Source organism: Callithrix jacchus, chromosome 12, assembly GCF_049354715.1.
Source record: "Callithrix jacchus isolate 240 chromosome 12, calJac240_pri, whole genome shotgun sequence".
Classification (NCBI taxonomy): Eukaryota; Metazoa; Chordata; class Mammalia; order Primates; family Cebidae; genus Callithrix; species Callithrix jacchus.
Genome location: NC_133513.1, coordinates 93,129,835 through 93,146,407, shown reverse-complemented (window position 1 = coordinate 93,146,407; position 16,573 = coordinate 93,129,835). Strand labels below are relative to the sequence as shown.

General features: G+C 39.3%; 2 long non-coding RNA genes across 6 annotated transcripts in view; one reads left to right on the top strand and one right to left on the bottom strand.

The window, feature by feature from the left end:
- Positions 1-16,573, top strand: part of LOC103796785 (component of inhibitor of nuclear factor kappa B kinase complex) — a 39,005-nt gene that overhangs the window by 6,247 nt on the left and 16,185 nt on the right. For all 5 annotated transcript variants that reach the window (XR_013525064.1, XR_004732108.3, XR_004732109.3 and 2 more), the window contains exons 3-11: positions 1,612-1,726; positions 2,722-2,791; positions 3,619-3,707; positions 7,058-7,147; positions 7,286-7,410; positions 7,597-7,704; positions 8,277-8,412; positions 12,532-12,726; positions 15,037-15,139. This is a non-coding gene — a long non-coding RNA (component of inhibitor of nuclear factor kappa B kinase complex). The remainder of the gene's footprint in view (positions 1-1,611; positions 1,727-2,721; positions 2,792-3,618; positions 3,708-7,057; positions 7,148-7,285; positions 7,411-7,596; positions 7,705-8,276; positions 8,413-12,531; positions 12,727-15,036; positions 15,140-16,573) is intronic.
- LOC144578725 (uncharacterized) overlaps positions 5,671-16,573 on the bottom strand; it is a 28,941-nt gene continuing 18,038 nt past the window's right edge. Inside the window, exon 2 of the long non-coding RNA XR_013525065.1 lies at positions 5,671-5,820. This is a non-coding gene — a long non-coding RNA (uncharacterized LOC144578725). The remainder of the gene's footprint in view (positions 5,821-16,573) is intronic.

Genomic DNA, 16,573 nt, shown 5'->3' with positions numbered 1-16,573 from the left:
GAGACTGAGGCAGGTGGATCACCTGAGGTCAGGAGCTCGAGACCAGCCTGGCCAACATGGTGAGACCTTGTCTCTACTAAAAATACAAAAATTAGCCAGGTGTGGTGGTGGGCACCTCTAATCCCAGCTACTCAGGAGGCTGAGGCAGAAGAATTGCTTGAACCCGGGAGGCAAAGGTTATGGTGAGCCAAGATCATGCCACTGCACTCCAGCCTGGGCAACGGAGTGAGACTCCATCTCATAAAAAAAAAAAATTACCCTAACATTTGGTGGCTTAAAATAGCAAACATTTAGTATCTTTTAGTTTCTGTGACTTAGGAATTTGGGAGTGACTTAGCTGGGTGACTTTACCTTAGAGTCTCTCCTGAGACATCTCAAGATATTGTTGGAGCTGCAGTAATCCAAAGGCTTGACTGGGGCTGGAGTATCTGCTTCTGTGCTCACTTATATGACTGTTGGCCAGAAACATCAGTTCTTCACCATGTGGGCCTCTTCATGGGGAAGCTTGAATATCTCTTCATGACATGGAAGCTAGCTTTCCCCAGAAAGAGTGAGTGATCTGAGAGAGTGAGCAAGATGAAAACTGACATGTCTTTTATGATCTTCCCTCAGAAGTGAGACTCCATCCTTTTCTACCACATTGTTTGTTACAGTGAGTTACTAAGTACAGCCTACATTCAAGGGGAGGAGTGTTAAGCTCTTAAAGGGAGAAGTAGACATTTTAAAACTTACACAGATAGTGTGCTAAGTAATTTTCAGATCATTCTTCCAATTATCACAGGAGTCTTATATGTAAGTATTATTTTGTAAATGAGGTGTATAGAGTCACTCAGCTGGTGGTTGGTAAAGTGTGGATTTGAAATAAATGCTTTCTGACTCCAATATGTGTGCTTAAACTTTGATTCTCAAACTTGGCTATGTTACAGAATCACCAGGGAAGCTTACCAATATAAATTCTCAGGCCCTACATTTACATGGAAATTCTGCTTGTTTGTTTGTGTGTTTGTTTGAAGAGATGTGGTCTTGCTATGTTACCCAGGCCTGACTTGAACTGGGCTCAAGCAGTCCTCCCACCTCAGCCTCTGGAGTAGCTGGGACTATAGGCATGCACCACCACACCTGGCTAAGTTTTAATTTTTTGGAGAGGTTATGTCTCACTGTGTTACCCAGGCTGATCTGAACTCTTGGCCTCAAACAATCCTCCCACCTCTGCCTCCCAAATTGTTGGGATTACGGGTGTTAGCCACTGCACTCAGCCTAGACTGCCAGATTTGAATTCTTACTTGACTACCTACTCACTGTGTGATCTTTTTACATAGCCAATTTGTGCTTTAATTTTCTCCAGTTTGGTGAAGTATTAATAAATCTACCTATAACAGGATTATTGTGACAAGTAATAGAGTTAATATATGTAAAGTGCTTACTGCTTGGCACATAGAAGTATAATAGTGATGGTATTTTAATGTATATTTTCTTTTAAAAATTAATTTTTAATTATACAAATCAGAAATTAGAATATTATAAATAATACTGATTTTCTATCCCCCCACAATTAAGTAGCATTTCAAATCCAGTCCCTTTTTTTTTCTTGTAATGTTTCTCTTTTATTAGGTTGAACCATGCCAATGTTGTAAAGGCCTGTGATGTTCCTGAAGAATTGAATGTTTTGATTCATGATGTGCCTCTTCTAGCAATGGAATACTGTTCTGGAGGAGATCTCCGAAAGGTAGTGTGGATGTTTTGAGATGAGAGATGATAAATCACAAACTTTAGCAATGTTTGAATCATATTATAAACTAGAATAAGAATTGGAAAAACTATGGTCTGCTTCCTGTTTTATAAGTGAAGTTTTATTAGAACATAGCCACATTCATTTCTTTACACTTTGTCTATGGCTGCTTTCTTATGGCTGCAGAATTGAGTAGTTTTAACAGAGACTATGTAACTTGCAAAACCTAAAGTATTTACCCATCTGGTTCCTTACAGAAAATGTTTGTTGACTCCTAATTTAGAAAATGCATTTTTGGCCGGGTGCAGTGGCTCGAGCCTGTAATCCCAGCACTTTGGGAGGCCAGGGCGGGTGGATCACGAGGTCAAGAGATCAAGACCATCCTGGTCAACATGGTAAAACCCTGTCTCTACTAAAAATACAAAAAATTAGCTGGGCATGGTGGCGTGTGCCTGTAATCCCAGCTACTCAGGAGGCTGAGGCAGAATTGCCTGAACCCAGGAGGCGGAGGTTGTGGTGAGCCGCGATCGCGCCATTGCATTCCAGCCTGGGTAACAAGAGCCAAACTCCATCTCAAAAAAAAAAAAAAGAAAAGGAAATGCATTTTTGTTGCTGCTGTTTGTATGATGGGTCTATAGCAATAGTGTTAGATAAAAATTTCGGTGATTAAGGTGCTTCTAAAAAGTTGTTTTCTATATTGCGATCTTTCTTTTCTACCTAATTTTAAATGTGCCTGTGTGACTTTTTATATGTATCTGTGTTTATATGCATTCATGAGATTTGTCAGTCTTTTCCAGTTTCAAATGCTTTTAGCCTCTTTTTACTTTTATAAGCCTTATGAAATTTATATGCCTTCAGTATGGATTTGGTAATTTTATTCCCTTGTATTTTATCATGACATTTTCTCATTTGAATATTCTCTTATAGTAATTAATGTGTGGCCACTATTGCAGCGCAGCAATTTGCAGAACACATTTTCTTTCTTTTCTTAGCTGCTCAACAAACCAGAAAATTGTTGTGGACTTAAAGAAAGCCAGATACTTTCTTTACTAAGTGATATAGGTATGTAATCAGTATTAAAATACCATTGTAATTTAATGCCCTTTGGTCCGTAAAAGATTCTGTATCTCTTTGGGAATTCAGGAGAATTGATAATACTGTACAGAGTCTATAGAATTTTAACATCTATAAGAAGTTATAAAAATCTATTACTGTTGATGCTAAATTCAAACTAGGATATTGTTTATTTTTGGCTAGGAGTTCTTTTTTTTTTTTTTTTTTGGTCCAGTAGGTGTTCCAATAACTGACGAAAAAATCATGTGAAATGACCTTATTCAATTTCACTCCCCCCCTACCCAACTGACATAGTAATTTTGTTTATACTGAAATTGCTTCTTCTTGAGGGATGGGTTCTCAAGTCAGCTCTTTAGGGTGAAAAATCTCTGCTTAATCAGAATGACTCCTGAAAAATTCCTAAAATAACCAGTATCTAACCTTTTGGAGGAACCTCAAAAACCAAGAATTTGTTTCCCCATATATTTTGTTTTGCCTCTTTTCTAAGGTCATGAGGGCCAAACTCCAGTTGAAATGGGTGATTTAGGAGGGAGAAAGAGGCTTATAAGAGTTGCAGGGATTTTTCCAACTGCTTGTTCAATTTCTATTTAATGTTCATTCTAATGAGTTATATGAGCATATAGTATAACTTTGTAGTTTGTTTAATGTTACTTTCTTCTGTGAAGAAAATTTGAGCTACTGTAATATTAGTTGTGTAGATATGATGATCCGTATAAACTTGAGCATCAGAGCAGATTTGTACAAAATGTGAGGTGATTTTTTCTTTTAACTCAATGCTTTCTGTTACTTCAAAGTATACTTTAAACTTTATTTAGGGTCTGGGATTCGATATTTGCATGAAAACAAAATTATACATCGAGATCTAAAACCTGAAAACATAGTTCTTCAGGACGCTGGTGGAAAGGTAGGTGAACCCTAAAGTAGTGTTTCATGCCTGTTGAATATAGTCTCTCTGATACAGTTAGTCCTTGAGCTTTGGTGTCTTTGCTGTATGCCCATAACACTCTTTTTCCATTTCAGTCCTCACCACACTGAACTGTAGTTTGGTGTTTAGTTTTTTTTTGTGTTTTCTGCTAAACAGTGGTTCCATTAGAGAAGGGACTGCACCTTTCTTTTTTTTTCATTTTTCTTTTTTTTTTTTATTGCATTTTAGGTTTTGGGGTACATGTGCAGATCATGCAAGATAGTTGCATAGGTACACACATGGCAGTGTGTTTTGCTGCCGTCTTCCCCTTCACCCACATTTGGCATTTCCCCCCATGCTATCCCTCCCCCTTCTCCCCCACGCTGTCCCTCCCCTATTCCCCCCAGTAGACCCCAGTGTGTACTACTCCCTTCCCTGTGTCCATGTGTTCTCATTTTTCATCACCCTCCTATGAGTGAGAATATACGGTATTTCATTTTCTGTTCTTGTGTCAGTTTGCTGAGAACGATGTTAATTCATCCATGTCCCTACAGGGAAACACAAACTCATCCTTTTTGATTGCTGCATAATATTCCATGGTGTATATGTGCCACATTTTCCCAGTCCAGTCTGTCGTGGATGGGCATTTGGGTTGGTTCCAGGTCTTTGCTATTGTAAACAGTGCTGCAATGAACATTCGTGTGCATGTGTCCTTATAGTAGAATGATTTATAGTTTTTTGGATATATACCCAGTAATGGGATTGCTGGGTCAAATGGAATTTCTATTTCTAAGGCCTTGAGGAATCGCCACACTGTCTTCCACAATGGTTGAACTAATTTACACTCCCAACAGTGTAAAAGTGTTCCTATTCCTTCACATCCTCTCCAGCATCTGTTGTCTCCAGATTTTTTAATGATCGCCATTCTAACTGGTGTGAGATGGTATCTCAATGTGGTTTTGATTTGCATCTCTCTAATGACCAGTGATGATGAGCATTTTTTCATATGTTTGTTGGCCTCATGTATGTCTTCTTTTCAAAAGTATCTGTTCATATCCTTTGCCCATTTTTGAATGGGCTTGTTTGTTTTTTTCCTGTAAATTTGTTTGAGTTCTTTGTAAATTCTGGATATCAGCCCTTTGTCAGATGGGTAAACTGCAAAAATGTTTTCCCATTCTGTTGGTTGCCGATTCACTCTAGTGACTGTTTCTTTTGCCGTGCAGAAGCTGTGGAATTTGATTAGGTCCCATTTGTCTATTTTGGCTTTTGTTGCCAACGCTTTTGGTGTTTTGGTCATGAAGTCCTTGCCTACTCCTATGTCCTGAATGGTTTTGCCTAAATTTTCCTCTAGGGTTTTTATGGTGCCAGGTCTTATATTTAAGTCTTTAATCCATCTGGAGTTAATTTTAGTGTAAGGTGTCAGGAAGGGGTCCAGTTTCTGCTTTCTGCATATGGTTAGCCAGTTATCCCAACACCATTTGTTAAACAGGGAATCCTTTCCCCATTGCTTGTTTTTGTCAGGTTTATCAAATATTGTATGGTTGTAGATATGCTGTGTTGCCTCCGATGCCTCTGATCTGTTCCATTGGTCTATATCTCTATTTTGGTACCAGTACCATGCTGTTTTGATTACTGTAGCCTTGTAATATAGTTTGAAGTCCAGTAGTGTGATGCCTCCCACTGTGTTCTTTTTGCTTAGAATTGACTTGGCTATGCGGGCTCTCTTTTGGTTCCATATGAAGTTCATGGTGGTTTTTTCCAGTTCTGTGAAGAAAGTCAATGGTAGCTTGATGGGGATAGCATTGAATCTGTAAATTACTTTGGGCAGTATAGCCATTTTCATGATATTGATTCTTCCTAACCATGAACATGGAATGTTTCTCCATCTGTTTGTGTCCTCTCTTATTTCGTTGAGCAGTGGTTTGTAGGTTTCCTTGAAGAGGTCCCTTATGTTCCTTATAAGTTGTATTCCTAGGTATTTTATTCTTTTTGCAGCAATTGTGAATGGCAGTTCATTCTTGATTTGGCTTTCTTTTTTTTTTTTCATTTTTCATACTTACCCAGCTCCTAGACTTCATCTGTCTCATTCATGTCAGTTTTTCCAGCATAGTTTCTATCAGAGATATAGTCAGTGAATACATAATATGTTAACTCTTACTATTCTATTCTTACAAAGCACATCTAAAACACATACACACAAATCCTGGGTCCACTTTAAGAAAATAAAAGAGCCAGGCGTGGTGGCTCACACCTGTAATCCCACTTTGGAAGGCACTTTGGGAGGCCGAGGTTGGTGGATCACCTGAGGTTGAAAGTTCAAGACCAGCCTGACCAACATGGAGAAACCCCATCCCTGCTAAAAAATACAAAATTAGCCGGACGTGGTGGTGTATGCCTGTAATTCCAGCTACTCAGTGGGCTGAGGCAGGAGAATTGCCTGAACCCAGGAGGCAGAGGTTGCAATGAGCTGAGATCATGCCATTGCACTCCAGCCTGGGCAACAAGAGTGAAACATCGTCTCAAAAAGAGAAAAGAAAAAAAAGTATGTATCTTTTTAAAACTTATTTTTTTCCCCCAGTTTAAATGAATCATCTGGAGAAGAACCAGAAATTGTGAATTGACTCTTAAAATGTTCATTTCATTAGTAATTTAAGCAGTTTTCTTGTTCCTAACATCTAAATTCCATTCCAAAGAAGACTTAAAAGCCAAGAGTCTGAACCTTGCATTGAGTTGTATGTTGTGTCTTTACTTAGTGAAGATAGTTGTTTGTCTGTTGGAAGTGTTGGAACCTTGGTGATGCTTCTTCTCTTAGGAACCTTTCGTGTATGCTTGGCACCAGATATCTCTGCTTTTTTTTTTTTTAAATCCAAAGACTTCAGGACATTCTTGAAGTTAGATCTAAGCATTTACTTACATTTAATGCACTCTAGGGTGGGTATGATGCTTCTTCAAGTTTGGACGTCACCCTAACCCTTACTTTCCAGTTTAATGGATCATGCTTATTTTGAATATAGCAAAATAAAAATAAATAGCCCACCCGTATTTAATTTTTACCATGTACCAAGCACTGTTATGTTCTTTACTTTCGTTATTTCACTGGATCCTAATAACAATTCTGTGAAGTAGGGACTGTTAGTCATCTAATTAGATTACTGAGAGAAGTTAAATGACTTGGTTGATCACATGCCTAGTTAAGTAAGTGGTGGCACGCAGGCTTGCAATATATTTGTGTTATTACAGAGCCCAAGTTCCTCACCACCACCCTTCCTATAGCCTTATAAGGATATTGTTGTCTTTCATTTTTAAATTTCTCTACCACTTAATACTTATTCAGTCTTATTATTTTGCAGATAATACATAAAATAATTGATCTAGGATATGCCAAAGATGTTGATCAAGGAAGTCTGTGTACATCTTTTGTGGGAACACTGCAGTATCTGGTGAGACCTCTTATTGTTTCTTTGACTTTAAGTGTGTATAGGATTCTCTTATTTCTGAAGATCATGAATATAGTAGTTCAAAAATAAAGTAGCTTTTCCCATACAGTGTTGGTATTTAAATCATTTTCTCTTTTGAAGGCCCCAGAGCTCTTTGAGAATAAGCCTTACACAGCCACTGTTGATTATTGGAGCTTTGGGACCATGGTATTTGAATGTATTGCTGGATATAGGCCTTTTTTGCATCATCTGCAGCCATTTACCTGGTAAGAAATGGATGAGAACTTGGGCATGCTTAATGGGAATGGAAATTTTTTTCATTTATCTGATTTTTTTTTCTTAAATTGTTTAATTCCCTTTGAAATGTACAATTGAATATGATTAAATGTCAAGAAATCTTAGAGTATTTGTGAAAATCAGGTTGTCCACTGAGATAGCTTTTGTTTTTACAGGCATGAGAAGATTAAGAAGAAGGATCCAAAGTGTATATTTGCATGTGAAGAGATGTCAGGAGAAGTTCGGTTTAGTAGCCATTTACCTCAACCAAATAGCCTTTGTAGGTAAGTATATTTTAGTTAAGGAAGTTCGCCTCAGTTTCTCCAGAGTTGTAAAGGAATAATAGAGTCTCTATCAAATTGGATTATCCAGTAGAACTTTCTGTGATGATGTAGAAATCTTCTGTATCTTTGTTGGCCACGTGAGGCTATTGAGTACTTGACAGGTAGATAGTCTGGCTAGAGAGCTGAAGTTTTAATAAATAGTAACTGTAAATAGCTACTTGGGACTAGTGGCTATCATATTGAATAGCACAGGTCTAGTGGAAACAAGAACTGCCATTTAACTGATTGGCATAGGTCCTAAGAAGGATAATGAAGTAAATGGGTTCTTTGCAGAATGGATTTGGACTCATTGTCGAAGTTATGAGTAACTGCATGTGGAGTTTTGAATAGTTTTTAATGGAAAAAGTTTGTCCCCTGTCATTTTATGAATTATTTGAAAGTAAGTTATGAAATGGTACAGACAAGTGATGTTGGAAAGGAAATGGATAACCTACAAAATTACCTTTCTAACAGTGTAAAGTGAAATTGGAACATAATGATTTCATTTTCACCCCATTTTATACATTTTCTAGTTTAATAGTAGAACCCATGGAAAACTGGCTACAGTTGATGTTGAATTGGGACCCTCAGCAGAGAGGAGGACCTGTTGACCTTACTTTGAAGCAGCCAAGATGTTTTGTATTAATGGATCACATTTTGAATTTGAAGGTTAGTCTTAATTGGGTCTACTGTGTAAGACCAGCTTTGAAATTAACAAGTTTATTTGGAAAATTAGCATAAATATATTCTAATAATCTTTTCCTGATGCTTTTTTTTTTTTTTTTTGAGACAAAGTCTCACTCTGTCGCCCAGGCTGGAGTGCAGTGGCACGATCTTGGCTCACTACAACCTCCACCTCCCAGGTTCAGGCAATTCTCCTGCCTCAGCCTCCTGAGTAGCTGGGATTACAGGTGTGTGCCACCACACCCAGCTAATTTTTGTATTTTTAGTAGAGACGAGGTTTCACCATGTTGGTCAAGTTGGTCTCGAACTCCTGACCTCTTGATCCACCCGCCTCGGCTTCCCAAAGTGCTGGGATTACAGGCTTGAGCCACTGTGTCCGGCATTTTTTTTTTAAAAGACCGGGTCTCACTTTGTCACCTAGGCTGGAGTGCAGTGGCACAATCTCAGCTAACTGCAACCTCTGCTTCCCGGGTTCAAGTGATTCTCCTGCCTCAGCCTCCTGAGTAGCTGGAACTACAGGCATCCACCAACATGCCTGGCTAATTTTTGTGTTTTTAGTAGAGATGGGGTTTCACCATGTTGGCCAGGATGGTCTTGATCTCTTGACCTCATGATCCACCCACCTTGGCCTCCCAAAGTGCTGGGATTACAGGCGTGAGCCACTGCACACAGCCCCCTCTTTCTTTTTTGAGAAGGAGCCTCACTCTGATGCCTGGAGTGCAGTGGCGTGATCTTGGCTCACTGCAGCCTTGGTCTCCCAGGTTCAGGCAATTCTCCTGCTTCAGTCTTCCAAGTAGCAGGAATTACAGGTGTTATGCCATCTAGCCCAGCTAATTTTTATATTTGTAGTAGAGAGCAGGTTTCACCATGTTGGCCAGATTGGTCTCGAACTCCTGACTTTAAGTGATCCACCTGCCTTGTAATCCCAAAGTGCTGGGATTATAGGCGTGAGCCACCATGCCCTGCCTCAGTTTAGTATCTGTAGCATCACTTATTTGGGCATCTGTGTTAGGATTTCTAAGTAGAAATAATAGTGGTCCTTCAAACTAAAAAGTGTACAGTAAAGGAAACAAATCAACAAAATGAAAAAGCAACCCATGGATTGGGAAAAGATATTTGCACACTATATATCCAATAAGAAATTAATATCTTAAATTTATAAGGAATTCATGCAACTCAATACCAAAAATGTAAATAATCCAATTAAAAATGTGCAAAGGACCTAAAATAGACACTTCTCAAAAGAAGAAATTCAAGTGGCCAACAAACATATGAAAAGGTGCTCAGCAACTCTTAGCATCAGGGAAATGCAAATAAAAACCACACTAATATATCACCCCAACCTGTTAGGATGGCTATTATCAAAAAGAAAAAAGATAAGTGTTAGTGAGGATGTGGGAGAAAAGGAATCCTTTGTACACTGTTGGTGGGAATGTTAATTATTATAGATATTGTGGCAAACAGTATAAAGGTTCCTCAAAATTAAAAACAGAACTACTGGCTGGGTGCGGTGGCTCACACCTTTAATCGCAGCACTTTGGGAAGCTGAGGCAGGCAGGTCATGTGAGGCCAGGAGTTCAAGACCAGCCTGGGCAACATGTGGAAACTGTCTCAACTAAAATTACAAAAATGAGCTGGGCATGGTGGTACACATCTGTAACCCCAGCTACTTGGTAGGCTGAGGCAGGAGAATTACTTGAACCCAGGAGGTGGAGGTTGCAGCTGAGATTGTACCACTGCACACCAGCCTGGGTGACAGAGCAAGACTCTGTCTCAAAAAAAAAAAAAAAGTAGAACCGTAAGATTCCGCAATCTCACCTCTGGGTGTATATCCAAAGGATTTTAAAGTAGGATTGTGAAGAGATACTTGCACTCCCATGTTCATTGCAGCATTATTCACAATAGCCAAGATATGGAAACAACCTAAATGTCCTTTGACAGATGAATGGATAGGGAAAAGGTGGTATATATACACAGTGGAATAGTATTTAACCTTAAGAAAAAGAAGGAAGTTCTGCGATTTAGGACAATGTGGAAGAACTTGGAGGACATGCTAAGTAAAATAAGCAAGACAGAAAAAGAGATACTGCATGATCTCACTTATATGTGGAATCTTTAATAGTTAAACTTACAGAAGCAGACAGTAGGATCATAGTTGCCAGGGGCTGCAGGGAGGTGGGGGTGTATGTAGAGACGATGATCAAAAGGTCCAAACATTATGGCAGCAAAAGAAAAGGTACAAAAATGACAACTATGAAGAGGTGACACATATATTAATTAGCTGAAATGTGATAATTTCACAATGTATATCAAAATAGCCAGTTGTATACCTCAAATATATAAAATTTTTATATGTCAAAATTAAAGTCACAAAATAAAATATTTAAAAGACAAAATAGTACATCAGGAGAGGGGGCTATGACAGATAGAAGATGGACTCTATGTAAATGATGGTTGAAACTAGGCGAGGCATTCACAGGGTTCAGAGGGGGCTTATACTATTGTCTATAGTTTTGTGTGTTTGAAAACATCAATTCAGATTTGTGTTGTAAAGGGAAAAAAGAAATAATAGTGGCCTTGGATTAATGCTTTCCCTTTTTAGTAAGGATTTTCAGCAGAGAGGATTTTAATCGTTTGTATATACTAGTCAGTGTAAGGCTTGGAGAAATGTAGGCATTAATTTTGTATGGCTTTTCTTTTCTTTTTTTTTGAGACAGTCTTGCTCTGTAGCCCAGGCTGGAGTGTGCAGTGGCACAATCTTGGCTCACTGCAACCTCTGCCTCCAGGGTTTAAGCAGTTCTCTGCCTCAGCCTCCCAAGTAGTTGGGATTATAGGCGGCCGCCACCACACCCTGCTAATATTCGTGTTTTTAGTAGAGATGGGGTTTAACCATATTGGCCAGGCTGATCTTGACCTCTGACCTCGTGATCCACCCACCTCCCAAAGTGTTGCGATTACAGGCATGGGCCACCAGGCCCAGCCAGGATTTTTTTTTTTTTTTTTGAGACAGAGTTTCCTAGGCTGGAGTGCTACGGTGCCGTCTCAGCTCACTGCAACCCCCGACTCCCTGGTTCAAGCAATTCTCCTGCCTCAGCCTCCTGAGTAGCTGGGATTACAGGCATGCGCCATCACGCCCACCTCATTTTGTATTTTGAGTAGATACATATTTGTCAGGCTGGTCTTGTACTCCCAACGTCAGGTGATATGCCTGCCTTGGCCTCCCAGAGTGCTGGGATTACAGGTGTCCACTGTGCCTGGCCTTGTATGACTTTTCTAAGGACACTGGAAGGAAGAGAATTTAAAGTCATGTTATTTTCAAAAGACTGACGTACAACTCTGTGACTGTCTGTGCTTACCTGGGCACAGCCCCACCTGACTCAGCCTCATAGTCACTTGGCCTGTATGAGGTTACTTTTAACTGGGCGTTAGGTGAGAGTGATAAAACCGTTCTTATCTGACTTTGGGCCCTTAGGCAGGTTGCTGCTCTGGGATTAAGTTGCCTTATAAAAAGGCAACTGACCATGCATAACCATGCTTTTTAGTGTTTGAAGAGAGACCTAGTTCTTTCATCAGATGATTTTAGGTAGCATGAAGTAGTCAGACACAAAAAGAGTTCAGATCCAAGCTCTACCAGCTGTGTAATCCCTAACAAGTTATTTAACTTAGAATTCTGGTTTCTTTCTCTGTTAAAATGGAGATTAAAAGGTTTAATTAGTGGGGATGTTATGTGAAAGTGGTTTACCCCTGTGATTGTCTTCTGTTAGGCATTTTATGAATTGGAATGTTTTCTTTTAGGTCTATGCTAATGTTTTTTCAAAATAAGTAAGTGTTGTTCTTTCAAATTGCGATTTTTATTTCCTAATTTTGTGTATCCTTATAACTTTGAAATTTTATTGTTGGAGCTTTTATTGTAGAAAAGGAAATTGTTCAGTTTTCAGAATTTCATTTTATAATTATGGAAGGAGATCTCACTTTGGAGAATGAGTGAGACTTGTTTAGTGTAGAAATAATGCCTTTTGCTCATAGTCCCCTTTTAGTATTTGGCAGTGAATCTTTTATGTAGCAAATGATCAATAAATTTATCTTTTTTTCTTATTTATACAGATAGTACACATCCTAAATATGACTTCTGCAAAGATAATTTCTTTTCTGTTACCACCTGATGAAAGTCTTCATTCACTACAGTCTCGTATTGAGCGTGAAACCGGAATAAATACTGGTTCTCAGGAGCTTCTTTCAGAGACAGGAATTTCTCTGGATCCTCGGAAACCAGCCTCTCAGTGTGTTCTAGATGGAGTTGTAAGAGAATCAATTATAATATACCTAGAGTGTAAGAAATCTAGAGGGATTAGATGCCCTGCAATTTTTGGGCATACTTGGAATTCCTTAAGGGGGCACATTTTGTTTTGGTTTTGTCCTACTCCCGACTCTTAGCATTGCTTTGCAAGGTGAACAGGACAGAAATGAAACATTTGTTGTTTTGAACTTTGCAATGTTTTTTCTTTGTGCCAGTTTTCTGCTCTTGTTCCCACACCAAACTGAGGGGCAGGCCGTTTGTTTTTGCGGCCCAATAACGAGATGCAGATGAACTGGTAGAGTTGGGAGTTTTTATTTCTGTAACCAGTTGCAGGGAGAAGGCCTGGAAATTATTGCCAGACCAACTCAAAATTATAGTTTTTCCAGAGCCTATATACCTTCTAAGCTGTATGTCTACATGTAAGTGTGCATTCATCAGAAGACATAAGTGATTAACTTCTTTTAATCTGTAACTATGGTCTGAATCTTGAAGATCTACCTCTGGAGCCTCAGTAAATTTCCTTACTCTAAATGGGTTCAAGTGCTGGGGTGATTATCCTTATCTTGTCTCCTTAAGGGGGCACATTTTGTTTTGTGCCCTCACAGAGGTTTGAGGAGTTCCTTCAGACCTCCAGTAAACTTGTTTGTGGAGCCCTGGGGAGTTTCCTCAGCCCCCCAGTGAAACTTGTTTAATCTTAAACAGGTCCCATTAAGAATTCCTTTGTTATTTTGCTTTTAGGCCCAGGAAAGCCTGGGCAGAACCCTTGGTGGCTTTGGTTACATTCAAGCCTTTGTGTAAGGGCACTGGCTCTTTTCAGCTTTTTTTTTTTGAGATGGAATCTCACTCTGTTGCTCAGGCTGGAGTGTGACGGCACAATCTCGGCTCACTGCAACCTCTGCTTCCCAGGTTCAAGCGATTCTCCCTGCCTCAGCCTCCCAAGTAGCTGGGATTACAGGTACCTGCCACCACACTCAACTAGTTTTTTGTATTTTTAGTAGAGATAGGAGTTTCACCATGTTGACCAGGCTCATCTCTGGTCTCAGGCGATCCGCCCGCCTCTGTCTCCTGAAGTGCTGAGATTACAAACGTGAGCCACTGTACCCACTGCTCTTTCAACTTTTAATATTTAACTTCACTACTCAGTCAGTGCTGAAACAGTTTTTATGGAAGCCTGCGTTAGTGAGACCTGGCCTGCCACACTCCCACTTAATATTCCTTCTTGGCTTGGTGCTATGGCACATGCCTATAATCCCAGCACTTTGGGAAGCCAAGGTGGGTGGATTGCTTGAGTTCAAGAGTTTGAGACCTGCCTGAGCAACATGGTGAAGCCCTGTCTCTACAAAAACTACAAAAATTAGCCGGGCTTGGTGGCACACCCCTGTAGTCCTAGCTACTTGGGAGGCTGAGGTGGGAGAATCACTTGAGCCCAGGGAGGTTGAGGCTGCAATGAGCCATGATCACACCACTACACTCCAACCTGGATGACAGAGCAAGACCCTGTCTCAAAAAAAAAAAAAAAAGGTTTTATTTCTTTTTGTATTTGAAGCCCAGTATTCTGAAACTACTATGAGACCAGCAGTCTCATAGGTCTTGCAGAGGATAAATGACTGGTAAAATATGACTATGGTCATGACTTTTTTCCTTACTTTTCTTTTTATGGTGTTGTTGAGGCATATTTTAAATATATTAGTTTCCATTTAAGGTGTACAAGACAGTGATTTTTTATTTCTTTTTATTAACTTGTCGCTGACTTGCTCAATTGCAGTGATTTTTTTTTAAAGTACATTTTACCAAATTGTGCAGCTATCACCGTCAATCAGCTTAAAAACATTTCCATTAACAGTCCATTAACTGCTAATCTCCATTCTGCATACTCCAGGCAACCAGGATCTATTTTCTATCTGCACAAGTTTGCCTTTTCTGAACATTTCATATAAATGGAATTCATATATAGTCTCGTGTCTGACTTGTTTTACTTGGCATTATATTTTTGAAGTTCATGCATGTTGTAGCATGTACCAGTCAGTACTTCATTCCTTTTGATTACTGAATAGTATTTTCACTGTATGTGTATACCTTTTTGCATTTGTTCTTTTGGTGTGGGTGATTGTTTTTCACTTTAGGCCATACAAAAGTTTAGGTCTTTTTCCTCATCAAAAGTTTAGACTCTGTTTTCTGTAAGAGGTATGCTAATACACATTGACTTTGTTCATTTGCATTTTGAGGTAGGAAATCTGGTGTATAAGTATTTAGAGAACCTAGGATTTTCAAAGATCCTTGAGCAGGATTTTAATTGTTTGTTTCTTTTTCAGAGAGGCTGTGATAGCTATATGGTTTATTTGTTTGATAAAAGTAAAACTGTATATGAAGGGCCATTTGCTTCCAGAAGTTTATCTGAATGTGTAAATTATATCGGTAAGTCCAGTCCATTTAGCAGCTGAGCTTTAAACCTGAATTAATATAACTTTGACTCACAGCATGATTAGTAGAAATGGTCATTTTGGAGTTGTGTTCTGTATCTCATACTTGAAGTTTCTATATGGATTTAGATAAGAATTCTGAAAAATGGATTTATATAGTTAGGGAGGTGAAAAGGTAGATACTAAGTCTCCATCAGATTATTCATTTAGGAGAAGATTTACTTTCTTGAGAATAGGGCTCTCACAGGAGAATGAAACTTCACTATTAGTTAAACCTACTTTTTTTTTTGAGATGGAGTCTCACTCTGTTGCCCACACTGAAGTGCAGTGGCACAATCTTAGCTCACTGCACTCTGCCACCTGGATTCAAGCGATTCTTCTGCCTCAGCCTCCCGAGTAGCTGAGGTTGCAAGCACCTGCCACCGTGCCTGGCTAAATTTTGTAGTTTTAGTAGAGACAGGTTTTCACCATATTGGCCAGGCTGGTCTCGAACTCCTGACCTTGTGATCCACACCCCCTCAGCCTCCCAAAGTACTGGAATTACAGGTGTGAGCCACTGTGCCCATCCCAGATCTACTTTTTAATTGTCTCTTCATTGTCTAAGCATGTTCAGGTATTTATTTCATTTTTCCTATGAATACTGCTTAATGTTCAAATATTTTAATTTATCCTGTGAAAATTATTATTTTCTTTTGAACAAGTTAAATGTTTCATCACTGTATGTCTACCTAAATAAAATAAAGCACAAAATTGTAAAATCAAGAACAAAATTGAACAGAGGGGCTAAAATATAGGTGATCTTACTTTTTTTTTTTTTTTGAGACAGAGTCTTACACTGTTGCCTGAGCTAGAGTGCAGTGGTGCAATCTTGGTTCACTGCAACCTCCGCCTCCTGGGTTCAAGCAGTTCTCCGGAATAGCTGGGATTACAGGCGCTTACTACCTTGCCTGGCTAATTTTTTGTATTTTTAGTAGAGACAGGGTTTCACTATGTTGGCCAGGCTGGTCTCAAACTCCTGACCTTGTGATCCGTCTTCCTTGGCCTCCCAAAGTGCTGGGATTGCAGGGGTGAGCCACCATGCCCGGCCTACATAATCTAACTTTTTTAAAATACTTTTTTATTAGTTTCCTTTTAAACTTTTTTAAAAAATTGAGGCAGTTTACATAGAGTGAAATAAACAGATCATATAGTTTGATAACTTTTTTTTTTTCTTTTGAGATGGAGTTTCACTCTTGTTACCCAGGCTGGAATGCAATGGCGTGATCTCGGCTTACCGCAACCTCCGCATCCTGGGTTCAAGCAATTCTCCTGCCTCAGCCTCCTGGGTAGCTGGGACTACAGGCGCGCACCACCATGCCCAGCTAATTTTTGTATTTTTAGTAAGACGGGGTTTCACCTTGTTGACCAGGATGGTCTCAATCTCTTGACC